This window comes from Pristiophorus japonicus, chromosome 14 (assembly GCF_044704955.1).
Source record: "Pristiophorus japonicus isolate sPriJap1 chromosome 14, sPriJap1.hap1, whole genome shotgun sequence".
Taxonomy (NCBI): Eukaryota; Metazoa; Chordata; class Chondrichthyes; family Pristiophoridae; genus Pristiophorus; species Pristiophorus japonicus.
Genome location: NC_091990.1, coordinates 168,552,778 through 168,558,777, shown reverse-complemented (window position 1 = coordinate 168,558,777; position 6,000 = coordinate 168,552,778). Strand labels below are relative to the sequence as shown.

Sequence of the window (6,000 nt, the reverse complement as noted above, 5' to 3'; positions counted from 1 at the left end):
AAAAACCTTCCCTAGAGTTGAGGAAATCGGCGCAGGTAAGGAAATCGGTGCAGCAGACGTCCGGACAGACTGAAAGAATTGAAAAACACATAGCAGCAACTTACCTCCAACCCCGCCCGAAAGCTGTCCGGTTCCATTCTCGGTCCCTGGTTCACAGAGAGAGAGAGAGAGAGAGATGGTGCTCTGTGTTTTTCAATTCTTTTAATGTGTTGGGAGCTGGCTGCATGCTTCACTTTGCAGCCTCAGCTCGCATTGTGTCCCTGGTTACCATGGCAGCCTGATCTTTTGGGTGCAGATCAAGGCTCCACCCTCAAAACTAAATGTCGGGTTAGACTGTACCAAAACGAAGAAATCCAACTTACAACACTTTTTCTTTTTGGCGTACTTGGGCTCCCAAAAATCCGGCGTAACTCTTCAAATACGCCAAAAAAATGCTTTGGGGAAAATTGAGCCCATAATATGTGAAGTGAATTTAGGGCTGGCGTTCATTGTACAAATCTCCGAATTGGCAACCTCGCTCAGAGAGTCCACAAAATGGCTAATGTGGAAAATGGAAAAATAGGTAGATAAGGGGATTCTCTTGTGGTTGGTGGTTGGGGAAGAACAGAGAGAGCTTTAGTCTACATCTACATGAGCTATACCTTGACCTTGACGTGCTTGATGCTGACACTGCGTGCATGAAATGGAAAGCGTTTACCGTCATCTTGATCAGCACAAAATTCTCCAAGATTTGTTTTTGAATACACTTAAATCATTATAAAAGAATAACAGCATCTTTCTCAAACAATGGTTGCGTGACAAATTTTCATTTGTGTTAAGAAGAATTATTTATCTCTGTTCCGATCTCCATATTATTCACTGTTACAAGCCTGTGGCGATCAGCAGGTCAATGTTCCCTTTAAGCAGATAAGCAGCTCTCAGGCTTTTAAGAATACAGATGCAGCGTCCAAAATCCAGAGTTCCGGAATGATCCGGACGATTCGTGGCAGGGTCGTCCGGAATCCGTAAAATATTCCAGAATCTGGGCCAGACGCCCCTGCCCGACCTCGGGGCCTTGCCGCTGCCTTCCTTCGGGGGCCTCCTCGATGGGGCCCCGCCCGACAACATCCTCGACGGGGCCCCGCCCGATGCAAACACCTCCTTGATGGGCCCTGGCGGCCCGGCTGACAACATCCTTGGCGGGGCCTGGACGGCCTGAACAGCTCCTCAGCAGGTAACCCCTCCCCCCCCCACCCCCCGCCCCCCCTTTCTGATGTTCCGAAATCCGGAAATATCCGAACCTGGGCTCATGTGTTTCCAGATTTGTGGCATCAGAAAGACGTTCCCAAGTCCGGCAAAACGCGAAATCCGGAATGGCCTTGGTCCCGAGGGTTCCGGATTCGGGATGCTGCACCTGTACTTGTATTTAACCAGTCATTGGGAGGAGTATGCATATCATCATTGTGACTCCTTCACAACCACACAACCCTGGAAAGGGTGTCTCCTGATTGTGCACAGCAAGTTTCATATCTCACCAAGGTGGCCATGACTGTGACTCCACTCTCTGCCGTTGCACAGTGCTCTCCAGTACTGCCTTACCTACAAATGAAATACTGTAAAATTCATCAACAAGAAGTTCAAGCGATTCAAATACAGGTTGAGCGCCCAAAATCCGGAGTTCCAAAGTTCAGAATGTTCCAGAATCCGAACACCAGGCCAATCCATGGCGGGGTCGTCCGGAAACCGGGAAATGTTCCGAAATCCGGACTCCCCCAGTCTCAGCGGCCCGACCTCGCCCCAGCTCCCTCCCCGCTCCCCCTTCCCCTTACCTCGGCAGGCTGACCCCACCTACCTCGGCCCCAGGCAAAGACCTTCCAAAATCCGGAAATACCGGGAATCCGGAACGGCCTCAGTCCCGAGGTTTCCGGATGTTGGACGCTCAACCTGTACCTACTTCCAAATTACCAGCAGAGAATTAGGTGCTGAATCCAAGCAGCTTATAGATCGAGGCAGCACTACAGTGGCTGTTAAATGATAGATCAGTGTGCCTGAATCATAGAATGGGAAGGCAACAGCAGCCAGGTTCATGGCACCATGGGTGGCTCTGCTGCACCGAAAGGCGGGAAAAAGAGTGGGAGAGCTATAGTGATAGGGGACTCTATTGTAAGGGGAATAGATAGGAGTTTCTGCGGCCGCAACCGAGCCTCCAGGATGGTATGTTGCCTCCCTGGTGCAAGGGTCAAAGATGTCTCGGAGTGGCTGCAGCGCATTCTGGAGAGGGAGGGTGAACAGCCAGTTGTCGTGGTGCATGTAGGTACCAACGATATAGGTAAGAAGTGGGAAGAGGTCCTACAAGCTGAATTTAGGGAGCTAGGAGTTAAATTTAGAAAGTAGGACCTCAAATGTAGTAATCTCTGGATTGCTACCAGTGCCACGTGCTAATCAGAGTAGAGGGAGCAGGATAGTTAGAATAAATACGTGGCTTGAGCAGTGGTGCAAGAGGGAGGGATTCAAATTCCTGGGACATTGGAACCAGTTCTCGGGGAAGTGGGACCTGTATAAAAGGGACAGTCTGCACTTGGGCAGGACTGGAACTGATGTCCTGGGGGTTACATTTGCTAATGCAGTTCGGGAGTGTTTAAACTAATATGGCAGGGGGATGGGAACCTATGCAGCGAGACAGGGCGAAGTAATATGGAGTCAGAAACAGATGGTAGTAAGATAAAAAGCAATAGTGGAAGGCCAAGTAAACAAAGGCAAGAAACAAAAAGAGCCACACTACATCATAATTCTACAAGGACAAAGGGTGTTAAAAAAACAAGCCTGAAGGCTTTGTGTCTTAATGCAAGGAGTATCCATAATAAGGTGGATGAATTAACTGTGCAAATAGATGTTAACAGATATGATGTGATTGGGATTACAGAGACGTGGCTCCAGGATGATCAGGGCTGGGAACTCAACATCCAAGGATATTCAACATTCAGGAAGGATAGAATAAAAGGAAAAGGAGGTGGGGTAGCATTGCTGGTTAAAGAGGAGATTAATGCAATAGTTAGGAAGGACATTAGCTTGGATGATGTGGAATCTATATGGGTAGAGCTACAGAACACCAAAGGGCAAAAAACGTTAGTGGGAGTTGTGTACAGTCCTCCAAACAGTAGTAGTGATGTTGGGGAGGGCAATCTCGTTGTGCGAGGCCCCTTGGGGAAGAGTGACCATAATATGGTGGAATTCTACATTAGGATGGAGAATGAAACAATTAATTCAGAGACCATGGTCCAGAACTTAAAGAAGGTTAACTTTGAAGGTATGAGGTGTGAATTGGCTAGGATAGATTGGCGAATGATACTTAAGGGGTTGACAGTGGATGGGCAATGGCAGACATTTAGAGACCGTATGGATGAACTACAACAATTGTACAACCCTGTCTGGCGTAAAAATAAAAAAGGGGAGGTGGCTCAACCGTGGCTATCAAGGGAAATCAGGGATAGTATTAAAGCCAAGGAAGTGGCATACAAATTGGCCAGAAATAGCAACGAACCTGGGGACTGGGAGAAATTTAGAACTCAGCAGAGGAGGACAAAGGGTTTGATTAGGGCAGGGAAAATAGAGTACGAGAGGAAGCTTGCAGTGAACATTAAAACGGACTGCAAAAGCTTCGATAGATATGTAAAGAGAAAAAGGTTAGTAAAGACAAACGTAGGTCCCCTGCAGTCAGAATCAGGGGAAGGCATAACGGGGAACAAAGAAATGGCAGACCAATTGAACAAGTATTTTGGTTCGGTATTCACTAAGGAGGACAAAAGCAACCTTCCGGATATAAAAGGGGTCAGAAGGTCTTAGTAAGAAGGAGGAGGAACTGAGGGAAATCCTTATTAGTCGGGAAATTGTGTTGGGGAAATTGATGGGACTGAAGGCTGATAAATCCCCAGGGTCTGATGGTCTGCATCCCAGAGTACTTGAGGAGGTGGTCTTGGAAATAGCGGATGCATTGACAGTCATTTTCCAACATTCCATAGACTCTGGATCAGTTCCTATGGAGTGGAGGATAGCCAATGTAATCCCACTTTTTAAAAAAGGAGGGAGAGAGAAAACAGGGAGATGTCAGCCTGACATCGGTAGTGGGTAAAATGATGGAATCAATTATTAAGGATGTCATAGCAGCGCATTTGGAAAGAGGTGGCATGATAGGTCCAAGTCAGCATGGATTTGTGAAAGGAAAAGCATGCTTGACAAATCTTCTGGAATATTTTGAGGATGTTTCCAGTAGAGTGGACAAGGGAGAACCAGTTGATGTGGTGTATTTGGACTTTCAGAAGGCTTTCGACAAGGTCCCACACAAGAGATTACTGTGCAAAGTTAAAGCACATGGGATTGGGGGTAGTGTGCTAATGTGGATTGAGAACTGGTTGTCAGACAGGAAGCAAAGAGTAGGAGTAAATGGGTACTTTTCAGAATGGCAGGCAGTGACTATGGGGTACCGCAAGGTTCTGTGCTGGGGCCCCAGCTGTTTACACTGTACATTAATGATTTAGACAAGGGGATTAAATGTAGTCTCTCCAAATTTGCGGATGACATTAAGTTGGGTTGTAGTGTGAGCTGCGAGGAGGATGCTATGAGGCTGCAGAGTGACTTGGATAGGTTAGGTGAGTGGACAAATGCATGGCAGATGAAGTATAATGTGGATAAATGTGAGGTTATCCACTTTGGTGGTAAAAACAGAGAGACAGACTATTATCTGAACGGTGACAGATTAGGAAAAGGGGAGGTGCAACGAGACCTGGGTGTCATGGTACATCAGTCATTGAAGGTTGGCATGCAGGTACAGCAGGCGGTTAAGAAAGCAAATGGCATGTTGGCCTTCATAGCGAGGAGATTTGAGTACAGGGGCAGGGAGGTGTTGCTACAGTTGTACAGGGCCTTGGTGAGGCCACACCGGAGTATTGTGTACAGTTTTGGTCTCCTAAGCTGAGGAAGGACATTCTTGCTATTGAGGGAGTGCAGCGAAGGTTCACCAGACTGATTCCCGGGATGGCGGGACTGACCTATCAAGAAAGACTGGATCAACTGGGCTTGTATTCACTGGAGTTCAGAAGAATGAGAGGGGACCTCATAGAAACATTTAAAATTCTGACGGGGTTAGACAGGTTAGATGCAGGAAGAATGGGGGGCTATCCAATGGGGGCCTCACCAGGCTCCTCCTGAGGTGGGCCTGCAATCCCCACTGGCAATGCCCTGGCCCCTCATGATGGCCAAGCTGTGCAACATGCAGCACACAACAATTAATTCGGACACCTGTTGAGGGGAGTATAGAAGGCTGCCTCCAGAGCGGTGCAGGCATGGGTCTGTCTGTGGGAGATGGTATATCTCTGTCAGCATTTCCTTTTGGAAGCGCAGCTTTCTCACACACTGCTCCTCAGAGAGCTGGAGGTCTGAGCGTTGGTACCTGTAAGCCCATGGTGGGTAAGCCCTCCTCCCCGGACGTCTTCGGCCTCTCACTATCCGTGGGCCAACAAGTTCAAGAGTCCTTCCTCTAGCTTGACACTGCCTGGCAATAGCATGGAGCATGATACGCTGGCAAACTAGTAATGCCCCCATTAAATGTTCTCACTGAAGTTGTAAGGACACTGTAATGGCAGATAAAAGTGAAGTTTGCAAGTCAGAGCTTCACACAGCATTATGTGCGCGACCGTTGTAGTCAATATGACCTGCAATGTAGAATCCTCATCCCTCCATTTAAAGATGCTGCTAATACCGCCTGCCGCACCTTGGGACTGCCTGGTTTTTCAGGCGTTTCCTGGGGCGGGCGTTAAATGAGGACTTAAGGCCGAATGTTCCATCCGGAGCGCTAGCGCAGCGTTGCACGATGATTGACATCATCATGCTAAAAACGGAGGGTGGGGCGATAAGCTTTTGAGCTTGCGTAAACCAATAGCCAGACGGTCAATTCTGGACGCCCGACATAACGACCAAAAACAGCATTTAGCGCCCCGCCGGGGTGCTAACCGAGGCACAAATGAG

General features: G+C 48.1%; 1 protein-coding gene across 1 annotated transcript in view; it reads left to right on the top strand.

Annotated features, from left to right (window-relative positions):
• Positions 1 to 6,000, top strand: part of LOC139280227 (glycogen [starch] synthase, muscle-like) — a 145,223-nt gene that overhangs the window by 118,386 nt on the left and 20,837 nt on the right. The window lies entirely within an intron of this gene.